This window comes from Urocitellus parryii, chromosome 9 (genome assembly GCF_045843805.1).
Source record: "Urocitellus parryii isolate mUroPar1 chromosome 9, mUroPar1.hap1, whole genome shotgun sequence".
Classification (NCBI taxonomy): Eukaryota; Metazoa; Chordata; class Mammalia; order Rodentia; family Sciuridae; genus Urocitellus; species Urocitellus parryii.
Genome location: NC_135539.1, coordinates 121,952,456 through 121,974,453, shown reverse-complemented (window position 1 = coordinate 121,974,453; position 21,998 = coordinate 121,952,456).

The following is a 21,998-nucleotide window of genomic DNA, read 5'->3' as shown; positions in this document are numbered from 1 at the left end:
CCAGTTTTCCCAGCACCATTTGTTGAAGATGCTATCCTTCCTCCATTGCATGCTTTTAGCCCCTTTATCAAATATAAGATAGTTGTAGTTTTGTGGATTGGTTACTGTGTCCTCTATTCTGTACCATTGGTCCACCCGCCTGTTTTGGTACCAGTACCATGCTGTTTTTGTTACTATTGCTCTGTAGTATAGTTTGAAGTCTGGTATCGCTATACCGCCTGATTCACACTTCCTGCTTAGTATTGTTTTTGCTATTCTGGGTCTTTTATTATTCCATATGAATTTCATGATTCTTTTATCTATTTCTACAAGATATGCTGTTGGGATTTTGATTGGCATTGCATTGAACTTATAGAGAACTTTTGGTAATATCGCCATTTTGATGATGTTAGTTCTGCCTATCCATGAGCAGGGTATGTTTTTCCATCTTCTAAGGTCTTCTTCTATGTCTTTCTTTAGGGTTCTGTAATTTTCATTGTATAAATCTTTCACCTCTTTTGTTAGGTTGATTCCCAAGTATTTTATTTTTTGGGGGGATATTGTGAATGGAGTAGTTGTCCTCATTTCGTTTCAGAGGATTTGTCGCTGATATACAGGAGTGCCTTTGATTTATGCGTGTTGATCTTATATCCTGCCACTTTGCTGAATTCATTTATTAGCTCTAATAGCTTCTTTGTAGACCCTTTTGGGTCTGCTAGGTATAGAATCATATCATCTGCAAATAGTGATAATTTAAGTTCTTCTTTTCCTATTTTTATGCCTTTAATTTCTTTTGACTGTCTAATTGCTCTGGCCAGTGTTTCGAGGACTATGTTGAACAGAAGTGGTGAGAGAGGGCATCCCTGTCTTGTACCAGATCTTAGAGGGAATGCCTTCAATTTTTCTCCATTCAGAATGATGCTGGCCTGTGGCTTATCATAGATTGCTTTTACAATGTTGAGGTATGATCCTGTTATCCCTAATTTTTCTAGCGTTTTGAACATAAAGGGATGCTGTACTTTGTCGAATGCTTTTTCTGCATCTATTGAGATGATCATATGGTTCTTATTTTTAAGTCTATTGATGTGGTGAATAACATTTATTGATTTCCGTATATTAAACCAGCCTTGCATCCCAGGGATGAATCCTACTTGATCATGATGTATAATTTTTTTGATATGTATTTGAATCCGATTCGCCAGAATTTTATTGAGGATTTTTGCGTCAAGGTTCATTAGAGATATTGGTCTGTAGTTTTCCTTCTTTGAAGTGTCTTTGTCTGGTTTCGGAATCAGGGTGATGTTGGCCTCGTAGAATGAATTTGGAAGTTCTCCCTCTTTTTCTATTTCCTGAAATAGCTTGAAAAGTATTGGTGTTAGTTCCTCTTTAAAGGTTTTGTAAAACTCTGCTGTATACCCATCCGGTCCTGGGCTTTTCTTAGTTGGTAGTCTTTTGATGGTTTCTTCTATTTCCTCTATTGTTATTGGTCTGTTTAGGTTGTCTATATCCTCCTGGCTCAATCTGGGCAGATCATAGGACTCAAGGAATTTATCTATGCCTTCACTATCTTCTATTTTATTGGAGTATAAGGATTCAAATAATTTCTTATTATCTTCTGTATTTCTGAAGTGTCTGTTGTGATATTGCCTTTTTCATCCCGTATGCTAGTAATTTGGGTTCTCTCTCTTCTTCTCTTCATTAGCATGGCTAAGGGTCTGTCAATTTTATTTATTTTTTCAAAGAACCAGCTTTTAGTTTTGTCAATTTTTTCAATTGTTTCTTTTGTTTCAATTTCATTAATTTCAGCTCTGATTTTAATTATTTCTTGCCTTCTACTTCTTTTGCTGTTGTTTTGCTCTTCTTTTTCTAGGATTTTGAGATGAAGTATGAGATCATTTATTTGTTGGTTTTTTCTTTTTTTGAGGAATGAACTCCAAGCAATGAATTTTCCTCTTAGAACTGCTTTCAATGTGTCCCATAGATTCCGATATGTTGTGTCTGTGTTTTCATTTAACTCTAGGAATTTTTTAATTTCCTCCTTGATGTCTTCTAAAACCCATTGATCACTCAGCAACCTATTGTTCATTCTCCAGGTGATGCTTGCTTTTTCCTTTCTTCTTTTATCATTGATTTTCAGTTTCATTCCATTATGATCAGATAAGATGCATGGTATTATCTCTACCCCTTTGTATTGTCTAAGAGTTGCCCTGTGACATAGTATATGGTCTATTTTTGAGAAGGTTCCATGTGCTGCTGAGAAAAAAGTGTAGCTACTTGATGTTGGGTGGTATAGTCTATATATGTCAAATAAGTCTAGGTTGTTAATTGTGTTATTGAGTTCTATAGTTTCCTTATTTAACTTTTGTTTGGAAGATCTGTCCAGTGGTGAGAGAGGTGTGTTGAAGTCTCCCATGATTATTGTATGTTGGTCTATTAGACTCTTGAACTTGAGAAGAGTTTGCTTGATGAACACAGCTGCACCATTATTTGGGGCATATATATTTATGATTGTTATGTCTTGTTGGTGTATGGTTCCCTTGAGCAGTATGAAGTGTCCTTCTATATCCCTTTTGATTAGCTTTGGCTTGAAATCTATTTTATTAGATATGAGTATGGACACTCCTGCTTGTTTCCGCGGTCCATATGAGTGATATGATTTTTCCCAACCTTTCACCTTCAGTCTATGTATATCTTTTCCTATCAAATGCGTCTCCTGTAGACAGCATATTGTTGGGTCTTGTTTTTTGATCCATTCTACTAGCCTGTGTCTCTTAATTGGTGAGTTTAAGCCATTAACATTTAGGGTTATTATTGAGATATGGTTTGTTCTTCTATCCATATTTGTTTATTGATGTTACTAAACCTGATTTGTTATCCTCTTTGACTACTTTCCCCCCTTTACTGTCCTACCTCCCATTGTTGGTTTTCAATGTTATTTTCCGTTTCCTCTTCCTGTAATGTTTTGCCAAGGATTTTTTGAAGAGATGGTTTTCTAGCTGCGAATTCTTTTAACTTTTGTTTATCGTGGAAGGTTTTAATTTCATCTTCTAACCTGAAGCTTAATTTCGCCGGATACACGATTCTTGGTTGGAGCCCATTGTCTTTCAGTGTTTGAAATATGTTATTCCAGGATCTTCTAGCTTTCAGAGTCTGTGTTGAGAGATCAGCTGTTATCCTGATTGGTTTACCCCTAAATGTATTCTGCTTTCTTTCTCTTGCAGCTTTTAAAATTCTCTCCTTATTCTGTATGTTGGACATCTTCATTATAATGTGTCTAGGTGTGGATCTCTTATGATTTTGCACATTCGGCGTCCTGTAGGCTTCTAGGATTTGGGATTCTGTCTCAATCTTCAATTCTGGGAAGTTTTCTCGTATTATTTCACTGAATAGACTGTTTATTCCTTTGGAATGGAGCTCTGTGCCTTCCTGTATCCCAATGACTCTTAAATTTGGTCTTTTGATATTGTCCCATAATTCTTGGATGTTCTGCTCATGGTTTCTTAGCAGACTTGCTGAGCTGTCTATGTTCTTTTCCAGTTGAAATACTTTGTCTTCATTGTCTGATGTTCTCTCTTCTAAGTGATCTACTCTGCTGGTAGTATTCTCAATTGAGTTTTTAAGTTGGTTTATTGTTTCCTGCATTTCTAGAATTTCAATTTGTTTGTTTTTTATTACCTCTATCTCCCTGTGAAATTGATCTTTTACTTCCTGGATTTGTTTGTCAATGTGATCTTTCATTGTCTGATTTTGCTGTCTCATGTCTTCCTTGAGACTCCAGATCATCTGAAGCATATATATCCTGAACTCTTTATCTGATATTCCATCTGTTGCAGCTATTACCTCTTCTAAAGTTGAGTTGACCTGCATTGCTTGTGGTCCTTTCTTTCCTTGTCTTTTCATACTGCTCGCGTTTCTTTCTGCTTGGTGCAACTGTTGTGTTTTGAAATTTACCCCCTATTTATTTATGTTGCTCTTGTATACTTGAAAAGTCTCCCTTGCAGGTGCGGGCGGCGGCTGTGCCCCTTCTCCAATTGGGGTGACGTGTCTACCACGCTGGCGGCTCTCTGGGCCTGTTCTGGGAGTGGAAGGCGGCTCTGCTCTGTCCCTATTCCAATTGGGGTGTCGTGACTACAATGCTGGCAGGTCGCTGGGCCTGTTCCGGGCGTGGGCGGTGGGCTTGGCTGGCGGGATTCCACCTAATGGCAGTCCCTAACCTCCCTGCTTGCTAATTAATGGCTTCTCTGAGGCGCCACGCCTTCTGTAGCTGCGGGGCAGGCTGCGCGAATCAGTTGGCCTGGATCTCCGGGGTCCTGCTGCTGGCTGTTTTGATGTTGCAAGCTGTTGGAGAGTGGTGGTATATTCTTCAGCTTTCCCGGATGGTGGCTGCTGACTGCCTGGATGGAGTGTCCGCTGTTTTGATGTTGCACTCTGAAGGAGAGTGGCGGTGTATCCTTCAGCTTTCCCGGATGGTGGCCGCTGACTGCCTCGGTGGAGTGTCCGCTGTGGGGGATGGGACTGTACCGCTTCCTTCCCCTTCTGAGATCCCGTGCTCGGCCCAAGGGTCCATGTGGGCTAGGCTGGTGGGATTCCACCTAATGGCCTTCCCTAACCTCCCTGCTTGCCAATTAATGGCTTCACTGAGGCGCCACACCTTCTGTAGCCGCAGGGCAGGCCACTCGAATCAGTTGGCCTGGATCTCCGGGGCCCTGCTGCAGGCTGCTGGGATCCCTGGCACTCTATTCAGTTGGCTTCTTGTGAACCCACATTTATGCACTCGTTTAAAATCTTCTCCACATTATCCACCTTTTTAATGAATTTATCCTTAGTAACTATTACATAGAATCTTTGGCTTGTCTCCAGGGCTATGAAAGAGAAACGAAGTAGTAATCACATTATTACTACCCACAGCCTAAGATTTTTTTTTTTATCTTGCTTGAGTATGTAATTAGGGAGAAATTTGAAACTTAAATTTTTATTCTTAATATTTTCTTACAATGAATTTTAAGAATTAACTTTTTATGTGTAGATTAATTTCTTATTTATTGGTACCTTAAAGCAAGTCAATTCAATGAGATCATTTGCCAGCTGAGATCAGGTTTAGAATTAATATTAGTTCTAATTGATAAGTCAGAAGAAGAAAATTATTAATGAGAACATATTTCAGCCAAGAATTTCTTTGAAAAGAGCAAGGCTCAGTGATTAATTAATGAAGATTGAAAGGACACTGATGACCTACTTGGAATAAGTGGTAGACATCATAATGTGTAAATATCTTCCATGGAACTTTATTGTTAGCTAAGACAACTTCTAAAAGTGTTTGCAAGCCAAAAAGCATCAAAATGACCAGAGAATTGAAGAATATAATTTCAGATTACATAAATTCAAACCTGTGCCTTTGTATCTTGGGCTTCAAAGAAAAAAATCTGTTTAACATGATGAGTTTGAGGACCGTACATCACTTTTTCTGGAAAGTTTACATTTAAAATATATATTTCACCTTTTCTTCATAAGAATACTTAAGATATTTTTAAAACCCTTAAAAGTGCTAGTGATTAGTGGTAGGTGGAAAGTAAATTAGAAATGGTGTTATTTTCTTTTTAACGTCATTGAGTTCAGTGTCATTTTGTGGCTTCTACCTGTTCACAAATTTTGAAGGGGATTATGTATTTTTCTCCTGTGGCCTGAATACCTTAATCCTTTTGCTTATATTGGATAAGTGGTGAAGAAGATTATTGGTGAAACAGCATATCATTTTGATAAAAATCAAGAAAAATGATTTTATATTATAATAGAAAGTTACTACTGTTATGTTTTGTGTACATATATACATATACATATGTATATGAAAAATCTTATCTTTTTCTAAATCATGCTAGAAAGTCTGATTTGTTATTAAATGACAGTACATAGCCTTAGATTCCAATGGATCTATTAGCAAACCTCAGTTTGATCACCTGACAGTTTTGTGTTCCTAGCCAATTGATATAATCTTAAATAATTTGTTAAATGATGATATCTAAGCTTCCTGAATGGATTGCATATTAATAGAGTGTATAATTATCATGATATAAATGATTGTACATTGTAAATTCTTCAATTGATGGAATTACTCAATGTCATGGAATACACAGTATTTAAAGGAAAAATGTTGATGTTGGCATTCAAAAGAATGTTTTTGTTTTCACTCACGTAAAGTGTGTTCTCATGAAAATATTTTAACTCATCATTTCTGTTTAACAAATGTTTAGATAGTGCAAACTGATGCGATTATATATCTACTAGGTTTTTCTTTAAAGCACTATACTATGTCCTAGAAATACATGAGTATATAAACTGACATTCATGCTCACTAAGATAAAGTGATATAATTTGAGATATTTCACCATAGAAATAAGCACATCATTAAAAGAATAAGAAGATATTCATCCAGATTAAACAAATATTGACCTAGAAGATAAGCTGTTTTTTAGAAGATGAACAAAATCATACATGGCTTAAAATAGAAATGAGTAGACTTTTTAAAATTATACTCAGGGCTAAAATGACTGTTTCAGATGCATTCAAGTAAGTGTATTTAAAATGTTGATTTAAATTCTTCATAGGTAAAAATAATTAACATTTTAATATTGGGTTTATCTCAAAAATTACTATACATATACACATATAGAGATATATACATATATAGAGAATTGAGAGAAAATTAACATTAATAAATTATTTGATGTTTTAATAGAATTCTAGAGCATATTACATATATTTATTGTCCTGGTTCAAAACCTACTCTTTGCTAAATATTATTTCTTAATATAAAATTTCTAGAGCATCAATAAAGGAGAATATTTTGTTAATTAGGGGGAAAAAAGCAAACACAGCTGAGATTTACAACTCTGGTAGCCTTACAAAAAAGGGGTCAGATAATTTTCTTTCTTATAGATAAATGAAAACAGCCCAGAGGTGTGGGTATGTGTGGCAACTGAAAGTCATTTTACTCATATTTACTGACAGCTGTGTAAACTATGGTGTTTACCACCAATACTGAAGAACATGTGAGGCTACATAAAAGTTCCAAACTCTTTCATTTAAATTTCATTCCTTCTTTGAAGTTTGCTTTTTACTTTTTTCAAACAGAACTTATGTGTCTGTGTATGTGTATTTGTGTATATTTGTGTATGTGTACATAAAATAGAAAGATGGGGGAGGGAGAGAGAGAAAGAGAAACAGAGACAGAGGAAGGTAGAGAGAAGACTTTGTAGGCAGTATTGGGAGTGCTTCTTCCCTAATTCTTCCCTCTTTTCTGTGTCCCTGTCCTAATACTATGGAATGTGACCTTGGATTTCCTTCCACATTGAAAAAAGAATGTTAATATAATCTAAAGGATGTTTTTCAAAATTTTTTTTTGTATTTTATTAATAATCTTTCTTCTTTTTATGTTTCTTTTGAGATATATTTAAAATACCACATGATTCAGTTATTAAAGATAAAATTCAATTATTCTTAGCATATTCAAAGAGTTCTACAAACACTAACATGATTTATTTTCATGACACCAAAAGAAACTACATACTTCATTAGTAGCCACCATAGATTTTCCTACTCTGGACTTTTTCTATAAATAGAATCCTATAATATATGGCATATTTCAACTCTTTTCTTTTATTTTCATAATATAGCCATAGTGTATATATCAGTATTTCATCATTTTGATGTCCTATAATGTTACATTGTATGAATATACTATATTTATTTAATTCTTTATTCACAATTGATGGTCATCCTGCATAATATTTAATGTAATTTATTGATTGTTATTTTTTAGATATTTGCATCTAAGTTTGTGTGAGATAGATATCTATAATTTTCCTTTCTTATAATATCCTTGTCTGAGTCATTAAAAGGATATAATTGTCATTTCTTGTAATAGAAAGGGATTCAGAGGAAGAAGCAGATGAGGAATTATTCACTCATGAATTCATCCTATAAGCATTTTTGATTGCATTCCCTAAGAGGCAGCATAATCTGAGGATACAAAGAAAAAGAAAATACAACCTACTGTAAGGAAATAAATTTAATTTAATAGGAAAAATGACTCATAAACTATTTTCAGTATCATTTGATAATTAGCATAGAATAGCAACATTGCAAGTTAAAATAGCAGCATGATTAGAAGAATGGTACTCAAGAACTCAGCCTGAGTGTTGGTTCTAAAACTTAAAGACCAACCCATATACCAAATAGCCAGCTACCTGCAACTACAGGAGGGCACTGGGAAGCATGTTGAACTGAATTTACCAATTCAAATTTCAAATCTTGACTTATTCATATATAAGTGAAAGGAACTCAGCCAACTGAGCTGAGAGAGAAGTGAAGAGGTCCAAGAGATTCTAGTTTATTAAAGCAGTAATTGGAATCTTAGCACTATGTCATTAGCAAAGCCATACTTTACACAAGTTGGCATATTTAATCTGTTCATGGCATCTCTGGGATCATTGCAAATATTATCCATAAATGTGTGCTATCTTTAATTGTCTCCCATATGAGATTTATCATTCCAGAGGTTTTATACAAACCATATTTTACTTTTAAATTATCAGAAAATCAATAGTTATTTTCATAACAGTTCAAATTTTGTAGTTTTGGACATGTAATTTTAGAAGTGCTTTAGAAATTTTTAAATATTAATTAATACTGGAAAAGTTCATTGTTTTTATGTCAATGCCATAATTTTTTTACCAAAATTTTAGATTTCTATTTTATTTTCAAAACATGAAGTATTCATTGAAATAAATTTCTTTTAATATGGCATGCTGTCATATTCTATCAAATATCTGGAGTCTAATTATACTTTCAGTAAATATAGAATTTAAATTTATGTCCTAGAAATATCAGAATATGGAGTAAATTTGTAATGAAATATTTTTACATTTAGTCTGTGTAATCTGAATTTTGTTATAAAATAAATGGTTGTATTAAATATTATGCCATTTGTGTTTGAAAATATAAGGGATTTAAATGTTTTGTCTCTATATCATCATTTATGCATATTTTACCCTCATCACCCCAATTTGTGCAGGCTTTTTTCACACTAGGTTTTATAAGAAATTTTAAATATTGATTATACAATAAAAGGCATTAAATCACTAAGTAGCCTCAGAATATGTTATAGATTTATAAAAGTCATAATTAGAACTATATTTCACCAATTCATGCAAAATGTATTTATTATCAGCTTTAATTATTCTTTAGTAATATAATGATTAATTATGAAAATAGATCAAAAATATTTTTTACGGTTAAGGTTAATTTCTTACTTCTCAGCTAAAACATAACGCCTCCTACTTAGATCACCATAAATTGGTGGATTATTTTACCGTTTTCAGTACTTTCTTTAAAGAAGGTAACATTTTAACAGATTGTCTCTTGCTTTCAAAAGTTTCTACATATCAACAGAAAGTTTCAATTTCTGTACATATGTCCCTACAGATCTTCTGTGGCATTTCATCAGCTTAATCCCAAACCAAAAGGTGATATAAAGTGTATTTGTGGTTTTATTTCACTTTTTCACCTATGAGACATGAAAATAGTAATATGAAGGTATTCCCAGCTTTAGTCATTTGTGAGAATTAAATGAACTGATATTTGAAAGTGAAAACTATAAAACAATGTAAAAGTATAAGGCACTGCTACTAATATTTGAAGAATGATCTTTTCATCCTGCAAAGTTATTACTTTAATTGTATTCTTATCATCTTTCATTTATATTCATCACTGTAAATGTTCATTGGATTAAAAGCAAGTTTCATAGAAACAACTATAATCGATGGGCTTTTTAATTCCAGTTCAGACATAGTGTTTATGGAAGTTTTGCATACCGCAGTAGATAAAGCTAAAAAGAAACCTTTCTCTTCTTTAATTTGATTCATGGATCTACTTGACCTAGTAGCCTCAACAGGATAAACAGTGTCACCTGGATGTACATCATAGCACAGGATCCTTGGTCCTCTTCTAGGGCTACTGAATCAATTTCTTAGGAGAAAAAGCCAATAATTAATATTTCTGCAATAGTATTCCATAGTCATGCTATGTATAATATTAAAACATTGAATAAGGTATTTTGTAAGTCGACAAATTTGGGGGTTAACAGAAGAATCAAGCCAGAGAAGGTAAATCTGTACAGAAAACAAGTGTCGTTACAGGAGTACAATGTGCTGTCCATCTGTGATAGAATTAGTCTACCATTGTCAAGCTACCACTATGAAGTTAGCTAATCAGGAAAAAGTGAGACATGGGACTGTCTAGTCCAGTTTAGGTGTGCCAGGACAATGGAGTAAATTACAGGAAATTTTTTTAAAAAGTACCTGAAGACAGCATGGGAGACATATGATTTATGGGAGAAAGCTTACAAGAGATCAGTGACTACTTGAAAAGAGTTCAATGGCCACAGGCTGAAAGCATTTCCGTGCCTCAAAGTGCTTCACCCAGCAGCATTTTGTCCAGTGACAGCTGGCTGGATGAGTGACACATATCCTCTCTACAGTGCCCTCAGTTCCATGCCCAACCTCACTTATAGAAGAGACTTGTATCTTAGGCTACAGAAGCAAATGGCATAATCAGCATTAGCTTGCTTAGTTAGTTGTTTGCACTGTCATACAAGAAGGAAACTAGCTCTCTACAGAAAACTCTAACTTGCTGTACTTGCCAGTGTGCATAAAAGAAAGCCAGTGTCCAAGATAATATGGATCTGAACTTTCGGGTTAGACTTGCTCTCATTGTTCCCTTAACTTGGCTTGCTTTTTTGGGAACAGAAAGGATACATTCAGGGACATGGTGCTTTAATGTCTCCCTTTTGATATGGTGACTCAGCATCATTTTTTATATTGACATGTTGAATGCAGAACAGTTGGTGTAGCTGAGGAGGATTTAATTTCATTTTTCTGCATATGGATTTCCAGTTCTTCTAGCACCATTTGTTGAAGACACTGTCTTCTCTGCACTGTATGTTTTTGGTACCTTTGTCTAGTATGAGATAACTGTATTTATGTGGGTTTGTCTCTGTGTTTTCTATTCTGTACCATTGGTCTGCATGTCTATTTTGTGCCAATACCATGCCTTTTTTTTTGTTACTATCTCTCACCATGCACAAAACTCAACTCAAAGTGGATCAAGGACCTATGAATTAGTCCAGAGACCCTGCACCGAACAGAGGAAAAAGTAGGCTAAAATCTTCATCATGTTGGATTAAGCCCTGACTTCCTTAACAAGACTCCTAAAGCACAAGAAATAAAATCAAGAATTAGTGGGTGAACTCAAACTAAAAAGCTTCTTCTTAGCAAAATAAATAATCAATGAGGTGAGCAGAGAGCCTACATTTTGATAACAAATTTTTGCCACATATATGTCAGATAGAGCTTTAATTTCCAGGATATATAAAGAACTCAAAAAACTTAACACCAAAAAAAGCAACAATCCAATCAATAAATGGGCTAAGGGGCTGAATACCTCTCAGAAGCAGATGTATACTTGATCAACAAATACATGAAAAAATGTTCAACATTTCTAGTAATTAGAGAAATGCAAATCAAAACTACTCTAAGATTTCACCTCACGACAGTAAGAATACAGACAACAATAAATGTTGACAAAGATTTGCTGGGGTGGGACTGCAAATTGATGCAACCAATCTGGAAAGCAGTATGGAGATTCCTTAGAAAACTGGGAATGAAACCACCATTTGACCCAGCTATCTCACTTCTTGGTCTACACCCAAAGGTCTTAAAATCAGCATTCTACAGTGACACAGCCACATCAATGTTCATATCAACTTAGTTTACAATAGCTAAACTTCGGAAGCAACCTGATGCCTTTCAATAGATAAATGGATAAAGAAACTGTGATATATGTACACAATGGAATATTACGCAGCATTAAAAGAGAATAAAATTATGGTATTTTGAGGTTAATTAATGGAGTTGGAGAATATCATGCTAAGCAAAGTAAGCCAATCCCCCAAAACCCAAGGCCAAATGTTCTCTCTGGTAAGTGGATACTGATACATAACATGGAGAGGGAGACATGGGAAAAATGGAGGAAATTTGATTGGGCAAAGGAGAGGGAGGTAGGGAGGTACAAGGGGGCAGGAAAGATGGTGGAATGAGATTGACATCATTACTCTAGGTACATGTATGACTGCACATATTGTGTGACGCTACATTGTGTACAACCATAGAAATGTAAAGTTGTGCTGCAATTGTGTACAATGAATCAAAATGCCTTCTGCTGTCATATATACCTATTAAAATAAGTTAAAAAAATAATAAATAAAAGTCCATGTATAAAATATACCAATGTTACAATGGCTATTTTATATTTGTGCACATTAGATAATAAAAGAGATGACTGGTGGAGAAAACCTCAATGTCATCTTAGGATGGGTTACCTTGTTTTTTTTTGGTGGGATGGGGGACTGGGAATAGAACTCAGGGGCACTAGACCATGGAGTCACATCCCCAGCCCTATTTTGTATTTTATTTAGAGACAGGGTGTCACTGATTGCTTAGTGCCTCACTTTTGCTGAGGTTGGCTTTAAACTCACAATCCTCCTGCCTTAGCCTCCCAAGCCACTGGATTACAGGCATGCACCACTATGCCCAGCTATCTTGTTTAATTGTTACAACTATCTTGTTTAATTGTTTAATTCTGCTGAAATCATTCCTTTTTGAGTATTTATATAGAACCCAAATACCTTGATATTCTGCTTCCATTATGAATGGCTTATGCTTGCATCCCTTTGCCAGACCTCCTTGTGACCAAGCATTCTCTAAGTCCTTGCCAAATCATTAGATCCATACCTCTGGCCATCTCTAATTCCAGGCAAAATGAGCAGTCAGACAAACTGCCCAAACTCCTGTCCACAGGGAGACATATGATGGTGCCCATCATTATGGAAGTGTACACATGTCTGGCTCAGAATTCAGAGATGCTGATTGAGACTGGCAGTTCTAGAGAATTTGCATATCAGTTGCTGCCCTACACCAACATAGAGAACTAGCAAATCAGTGATAATGTGTGAAGTTGAAAGCACTTGGCTTAACATTGATTCAGAACATAAAAATGGCCACTTTTCTATTTCTGTCATCCAAATCTCATAGAAATTTCTCTTATGGGCAAACCTCACTTGGAAACATTCAGAGAAGAAAATTCTGGCTAACATGGTTCAGTTTAGCTAATTGACAAGCAGAAAGTCACCACATAAGCAGTGATATTATGGATGGAGAGATGAAATACTTTTGAAAAAGTGTTAAAAAAAAAAAAAACTAAGAATGGTGGTAAGAAAAAAAGCCATGAAATGTGATCCAAAAGATTTTCGTTCTTGTGATTGGATGGATGACGATATCTGAGAAAGAGAATCCAGGCACTAGAGATGCCCATCTTATTTCTAACAACTACATTGCCATTATCACTCAAAGTCTCTTTTTTCCCATTGATAACAGGGAATCATTTCTGATTCTGGTAGTATAACATCCCATTGTCTTCTCTACTGCCCATTGGGTAACCCTACAGAGTTTTTGAAATATGCCAGCACTCCTCTTACTAATTAATTCTTAATGTATTGGTCAAAGGAACATCCTTTAGATCTTTTCACTGTGGTATGAGAGTGGCTGAGCAATTTATTTAAAAGGCTTATTCTAGCATTTTTGTTGCTCTGAGCATTCTTCTGTCTCTGCAGGATTTCAAGAGTTTTGGAGTTTTGTTGATGTTTAACAAATTTCCACAAACTTAGTGGTCTCAAAGAACACACATGAATTATCTCACAGTTTCTATAGGTTAGGAACCCCAGCATGAACTAAGTGGTTTCTCTTACTAGGGTTTCACAAGTCTGCAAGCAAGGTATCAAATAGGCCTGAAGCCTAAACTAAGTCTTAGCTGGGAAATGATCCATCTGCAAGATCACTGAGGTTACTTACAGAGTTCAATTAATTACAGTTGTAGAATGGAGGACTTTAACTCCTTGCTTGTTGTTAACCAATGCTGCCTTCAGCTCTGAGAAGTTGTCCCCATTTCCTTGCAACATGGATACATGCTTATAAAAAAGACAGCAAGAGAGAAAGAGAGGAGAGCACTCATGTGCATGAGCACAAGAGAAAAACACACAGAGAGACTCCAGTAAGATAGCCATTACATTTTATGTTAACATATACATGCATGCAAATTATAAAGTTGCATGCATGTATATGTTAACAACCTGCTAGATTTGCTGGATTCTTTAAAAAGGATTGGAGATCACAGAAGAGTCTGAACACTAGGATCTAGGGATCTTGGGGTCTTCTTGAAAGTCAGTCTGCCACATTCAGGTGGTCCTACCTTTGTAATTCAAAGACTATAGTTCAGCATGAATGCAAGATTTATTAGCCAACTTTGAACACTACCAATGAAACTTAGATGCTCAAACCAAAATATTAAATCCCTAAACTTAAAGAAGTGTTCATCAGTAAATTCAGTTCAATAAAGTTTTATATTTTGTTTTCTACAACTTTTTATCCTTATACTCCCTAGTATATGTATTCCAGGCTTTCCCATTAATATTTGTGGAAATCTTGCATACATTATCTATATAAAACATATGAAGCTATTCAAACATATGACTCTATTTTATGTACAGAATATATTCATTTGGAGTAGGCCATAGATTCCCCTGAGTTATGCTATATCCAAACCTCGTTATGGGACTAAGAACATTGAGAATGGTGAAGTTGGATTTTAAATAAATTTGGCATCAACTTCTTAAGGATGTGTCCTGGGTTTAACTATTGAGAGATTTTTATTTCTTTAAGTAATTATTTGGTGGTTGTACACTAATGTCACAGTCAGCTGACACTACAATAATATATGGAGGAGGGCTTCCTTTTCCATTCAGGGTACATGTTGTTGATTGAAACTTCCATCTTATAGTCCTCTTATCTAAGGACTCTCTTCCTTTCCAATGTTTTGATACATGAAAGATTCGAGATGTGATTTTGCTACTATTAAAATGAGGTATTAGGCTGGTCGTGAGTTACTTATTTTTTTTTTTTTTTCTGGTAAGTGGGAGAACTCTTTCAAAATATCAAAGACGTTTTCTGATATTTCTTTCAGTATGTGCTTTGCGAGAGGCCAGATTTCAAAATTCTCTTTTGTCTCTAAGGTCATTAGAATGTAATATTTAAAGGCAAAGGATACTGCTAAGCATTCTACAATACACAGAACAGTCTCCCACCAGAGCAAATAATTATCTGTTCTAAAATATCAATGATGTTATGTTTGAGATGTTGTGGCCTAAAGAGATTGAAAGGAGAGCCTGATTTAAGGCAGTTGCAAAGAGCAGATCTAGAGGAAAATTCCTAAAAACATGCAATCCTTCCAAAATTAACTGGGTGAACAATAGCCCCAAACAAAAAATTCCAATAGAACATTTTTCCTTTTTTTTTTTCAATCTTCTGCCTCAGTTTCCAATGACAAGGGAGCTATGCTTATGTTGATACTGACCATTGAGTTCAGCCTCTTGGAGGCATAGAAAAGAGAGACACCGGGTAAAGCATGAATCTGAACTGGTAGATGGAAGAGATCTATTTTATTTGTGTGACTTTAGAATATATAGAGAAAACAAGTGAGAGTAGCAAGAAAAAAAAGGAAGGAAGAAAGGTAGAAGGAGAAGAAAGGAAATAAAGAAAGAAAAGAAAAAAAAAGAATTCCAAGATAGAATTTTGAGGAACATAATTGATATGGAGAGGGAAGAACATAATAACATTCCAAGTAATAAAGCAAAAGAGTCAGAAAGAAATCCAAAAGACTTTCCTTAATGCTGCATTACAAATCTAAATGTGTAGTCCAGATAGAGATCAATGTATTTCATTTTTCTTTCCTTTTCATCTGTTTTTTTTTTTTGCTTTGTTTTTCTTTAACTTTGATTATGTGTATATACTACCCAACAACCGCCAGACTCCTTGTCAGATATTTGGTTGCCTAGAAATCAGTAGCTTTTAAACTTTTCTCACTGGACAGCAAAATACTCTGCACGGAAAGTTGAAATTGCAGTTGTCCAGAAAGTATATCAAAGCAAAATAAGTACAGGTCCACTTAAAAGTATTTAATTTAAAATATTTCTATGAGAAAAAGACATTTAGGTTGAATATAGAAAAAATTAAAACTCGCATTATTTTCTTTATTTTTCATGCTTTGGCTAAGAGTTTTGAAACCACAGAGAATTATCACAGAGTGACACTACATGATATAAGTAGAGATAGAGAACTTGTGGATTTTGTATTTAATCTCTTTACAAGCAGTAATTATGCCATATATACTATATGAATACACACACACACACACATATATATATATATATATATATATATATATATGAAGAAAAAGATGTTTACAAAATGAATTTTCTTTCTATATGCACACCTTGAGAATAATAAAGTAACTAAAACAAATAAAAATTTAAAGACTTTTAGAACACTTAAAAATATTGTGACAAACATAAACATATTGTTTCAATATTCTGGGAAATTAAAGACACTATTTCAAAATTGACTATAATAATGTTTCAGTAGTATCAATTTTGTGTTATGTGCACATACTTTGCATTTGCTTATGACATTGAGCCTTTTTAGTGAACTCATTTCATTTATATGCATGTCCATCATTTACTTGCAAATGTGAACTGAGGTATCTCACCAACATATGAACTCTGAATTCAGAAAACAGTAACATCTGTTTAGAAGAAAAGTTCCACAAAGGTTTCAAGAGATTAAAAACATATTCTTTTGTTGTCTTTACAGAGTCAACATTAAAACAAATGCATATGTAGGATATTTTGTATGTAAACTTAGTGTGGAAAGAGAGCAGGGAGAATAATGTATCTTTAAAAAGTGGAAGACCATTATGTTTGCAAATATTGGTTTGTTAACAAAGTACTGTAATTGGGAAGCATTGAGACAGAAAAGGAGTATTGAGATTTCTGGCATTAACTAGTTACTATAAATTACTTAGAGAAGTTCTCATTTGTGTAAATATCTTTAAAGATATTAATTCACATACCCTGTACAATTTGATTATGCTGAGAATTTATGTTATAGATATAAACAATCCTAATATTCAGTAAGCACTTAGTGATGGTAGAAACCTAAATATAGAAGAATCTTACCTTTTTACATTCACTACAATGCTCTATGAGCACTAGTTTTTAGATTTTCCTTCGTTATTCAAAATAAAAGAAAAAAAGAAAGAAATCGAGATAGAAGAGTGACACATTTTCCTGTCTCTGTGTCATATATACAGCCTGACCTATTCCATAACTCCAGTCACTGATATATAAATCTCTACCTGACATCTTCATATTGTTGGCTAAAAGTTTTCTCAGAATGAACGTATTCAAAAATTGAGTTTCTTAAAGGAATACTCCCTCCAACTTTTCCTTTCCTACTGAGCATTGCCTTCATACACCTAATAATCAAGCAGAACTTTGAGAATTATGCTTCCTCCCCTACTATAAAGATATTTATAAAGAATGGCAGGGACACTCAATAAGGAGAAAGGATTGTGGATTCTCTAACGACAAAGATACTAGTGGTGCATTGCTGAAGTGCTGAGACATGGCATGCTTTGGGGGAGCGAGTTCAATATGATGAAGGAGGGCATTTAGGAAGCTGAAGAGAGTAGTTATTTAATCCAAGTAGACTTGTGAATCTCATCATTTTTTAAAACAATAAAATTCTGGTGATAATTAATGGATGAATATAATGGTTGAATTCCATCTATCCGAGATCTTTTCTGTACATTTGAGTCTTCACATATCTCCATTATGGTCACCAACCTGGCAGCCCCATTATTAGCTCACTGCCTCCAACCCTGTCTGCCTTATGGAAATATACAAGAGAGTAGCAAGAGTGGTCTACTGAAGTTCTAAATCAGACCATATCTTTCTCTTGATTGAAAACTTTCTATGATTTTCCTTTACAATAAAAATAAAATGCAAATTTTCACCTTTGCTAACAAATATCCATTTGTTATTCAATTATTGAACGTGATTTCAAACTAGTTTTAAAATTTCACATTCAACTGCTGTCTCCTCTGAATTATATTAATCTAATTAACTATTTAATTACACTCTCTCACTTCTTTTGTAGATCAAACCAGTTTTACTCCGACTTCATGATCTTTTAAATTTCCCCTGTTCTTTCGTTTTAGTCAGTTTTTTTTTTAAGTGTTGTGACCAAAAGACCCAGCAAGAGCAAATTCAGAGGAAGAAAAGTTTATTTGGGGGCTCACGGTTTCAGAGGTCTCAGTGAATAGACAGTTGGCTCCATGTCTTGGAGCTTGAGGTAAGACAGACATCATGGTGAAAGAGTGTGGAGGAGAAAAGCATCTCACTAAAAAGAAGAAAGAGCAGAGCGAGAGAGAAAGAGAGAGAAGGGAAAGAGAGGACAGAGGGAGTGACTCCACTCGCCACAGACAAAATATACATCCCAAAGGCATGTCCCCTTACCTTCTCTAGCTATAGCCTACCTGACCATGGTTATCACCCAATGTATCCCAATGAGGGAATCCATGCACTGATTAGGTCAAGGCTCTTGTAACCCAATCAATTCACCACTAAACCTTGCATTGTCTCATATGTCGGCTTTTGAGAGACAGCTAATATCAAAATCATAATACCTTCAATGAGTGGTTTTTCTAGTATTAAATCTTACCCCAATATTGCTGCCATACTCTTGACCAACCTATGAGTTATTTTCTATCATATAACACTAATTTTCAAAACACAGCATTCATTACAATTTGAAAACTCCATTTTACTTTTGTATTTTCATTTGTATTGTCTGTATTTTTTCAGGACAATGTAGACAAATTTAAAAGAGGTAATTTGTATTATTATTCTCTACTCCTAGTATAGCCATTTAGTAATAAATTCTTGTTAAAGAAAAGATTCTTGTTGATAGTAATGAAAAACAAATCTCATGACCTCCCAAATAAACAAATTATGGCTTATGTCTAGCAGCTAGTAAAAGTAAAGACTGTTATCATTGTAACTTTCACTTTCAGTAGAAATTTTGGTAAGGTTTCAGTGTAATAAAGTTACACTTATGAGAGACAATTGAATGGGTAGTAGGACAAGTGAGAGAAAAAGTAGAACTCCTGAAATCTATACAAAACATTGATTTTTAAATGATGCCTAAGCTACATGCAATTCTCCTTCACAGGATAATTATTCAGACTGAGTGATTGTTCACTGAATCAAAGTTTGTTCATCTGTTCCAAATGCGTTGACTTCAGAAATCATTTTGAACAGTTACTTGGAAGTATGAGGGAAAAGAGAGAAAGATCTGTCATAATGTTCAAAGCACTTACAGTTCTACCCGCTTCTTTTCCACACTGAATCTAAAAGGAAAATAAAATGGATTCACCAGGTTAGAAATATATATTTTCATCATTCTACAACAACCTGGTGAAACATTTAAAAATCAATGGTGGCTGATCTTTTTCTGCACAAAAGAAATTGATAAATTTCACAGATTGCTTTCTGTATTGCTTTTGAATAATTCACAGTGGCAACATGCGAGGGAGCTACCATGTATTTAGGGCTTACTGTGTGCCACTTAATTCTGACAATAACTTAATGACATTGGTTAGAATAATCACTTTTAAAAATGGGGTTTTGAGGTTTAGAAAGTTTTTAAATTATTCACAGTTACACAGCTCTGATGGAATAATGGTGATGGAGAATTTTTGTACACGTGCGTGACTAAAAAGGCTTTGTTTTATGTGTGAACACTTGATTCATATTACTTCACCCACAAATATATGGTATTATGACTTTAATACTTATCAATTTCTAATTTTAATATCAAGTATCTCTAAGTATATTATCATGTGAAAAGATACAAAATTTACAAGCCTCACTTAAGAATAAAAAAAAGCATGAAAAATAGACCTGCATGGTAGCCTAATTATAGTGTCCTGGGGAAGTATATATCAGTCTATCTGGAAAACAATGTTTCAAAAGTTTTATAATATTATATTTATTGGCATAAGAATATACTCGTAAAGAAATAAGAATTTATGAAACCTACACATAATCAATTACTCAGTGGAGGATTTTTAAATGACTTGCTGATGCAATGTTGTATAGCCAACTGTGTTTGCGAAGAGTGTTTATTTACATGGAAAAAGTCCACATAATATTTGATTAAATGGGAATACTATATTGAACATAGGACAGAATCTCAATTTTGTTGCTATACATGGAAATATATATTAGAATGAAAGAAATAAATGACACTACCTGGTTAAACATCAATTTTCTAGTCCAAAAAAGAGTCTAGAATATTGTGTAGTTTTGTCTGAGATGAATGAATCTTTACACAGAATTGTAGATAGATAAGTTTTGTAAAAAATAGAAGTAATTTTTTTCTGTTGCTTTACATGCATTGAGACAAATTGGGAAAGAGTTGGGTTGAGTCAAAGACAGGAGTTGAGTTTCTAATGCTGTCTATAGTAAGCAGATTCTGGTGCCCACATACCATGGGGGAGGATCAATTTGGTGGTACTTTTATCTAAGTAGCGTAGACATCTTTAGAATGATAAGTCCTATCTCTCATGAAATAAAATCTAAGTACTTCCATTAGGGCATTGAGTAGATCTAGCAGGAAAGACTGTTTCAGATAAAAGAGAAATAAAGACATTTTGTCCCCAAGCCATTCTCTTTTCCAAACAGACAAAATGAACTAAATGAACTGCCTCGGTGTGCTCTGACCCTATTTATAATATGAATAAAATTGGAATTTAGGGGGTAGACTTCTTAATATTAATAGAAGATAGTCACTTTAAAGGTTTTTGTACCCACACACATATTACGTAGTACACACAAAGGCCTTCCCTTTATATATACATATATTTATATATACATTCACACACAAATATCTATATAAAAGACAGGAGTAGGATACAGGATCTCTGTCTCAACACGTTATGTTCTATATTCTGATAATGACAGAACACATAGCTCAATGGCCCCAGACAAAAGAAAGTTTTATTACTTATACATTTGAAGCAAATAAGGAAGCCACTCAGGAGTTACTAATAAGGAAAGAAACAGCAATTTCAAACTGTGTTTCACGATAGCAAGCAGATTTTTGTTGACTGGGTATTTTGAATAATATCTCAGGCCTGAGGAAGAAGTGATTGTCCCTAAACATTTTATATTCAAGGCTTCTGGCAACTTGGTTTGTATGTATTAAGTTCAGAGAGTTAGAACCTGGTAATTGAAATGGTTAAGGTTTGGGCTTTGCATAATACCAGAAAAGTAAAATTTAGAGTTTTATTTTATTTTATTTTATTTTTTAAAGAGAGAGTGGGAGAGGAGAGAGAGAGAGAGAGAGAGAGAGAGAGAGAGAGAGAATTTTTTTTTAATATTTATTTATTTATTTCTTAGTTCTCGGCGGACACAACATCTTCGTTGGTATGTGGTGCTGAGGATCGAACCCGGGCCGCACGCATGCCAGGCGAGCGCGCTACCGCTTGAGCCACATCCCCAGCCCAGAGTTTTATTTTTTTTATCAATAATCTGAAACTGGGTCAAGATAGCACCTGTGATATATGATACCAGAGTTTTTTGTTTGTTTGTTTGTTTAGAGAGAAGAGAGAGAGAGAGAGAGAGAGAGAGAGAGAGAGAGAGAGAGAGAGAGAGAGAGAGAGAGAGATTTTTTTTTAGTTTTCGGTGGACACAACATCTTTGTTGGTATGTGGTGCTGAGGATCGAACCTGGGCCTCACACATGCCAGGCGAGCGCGCTACCGCTTGAGCCACATCCCCAGCCCGATGCCAGAGTTTCTTAAGGTAGAAATAATTTTTACAACAGAGGCAATCATATTTCTAATATAGCTTTGATTCTTAAACATTATTGCAACTGAACTGCATGTGTTAAACATACTCTTTGTGTGTGGGCACCCATGTATTCGTGCTTGTATATAGGGATGTGTTTGTAT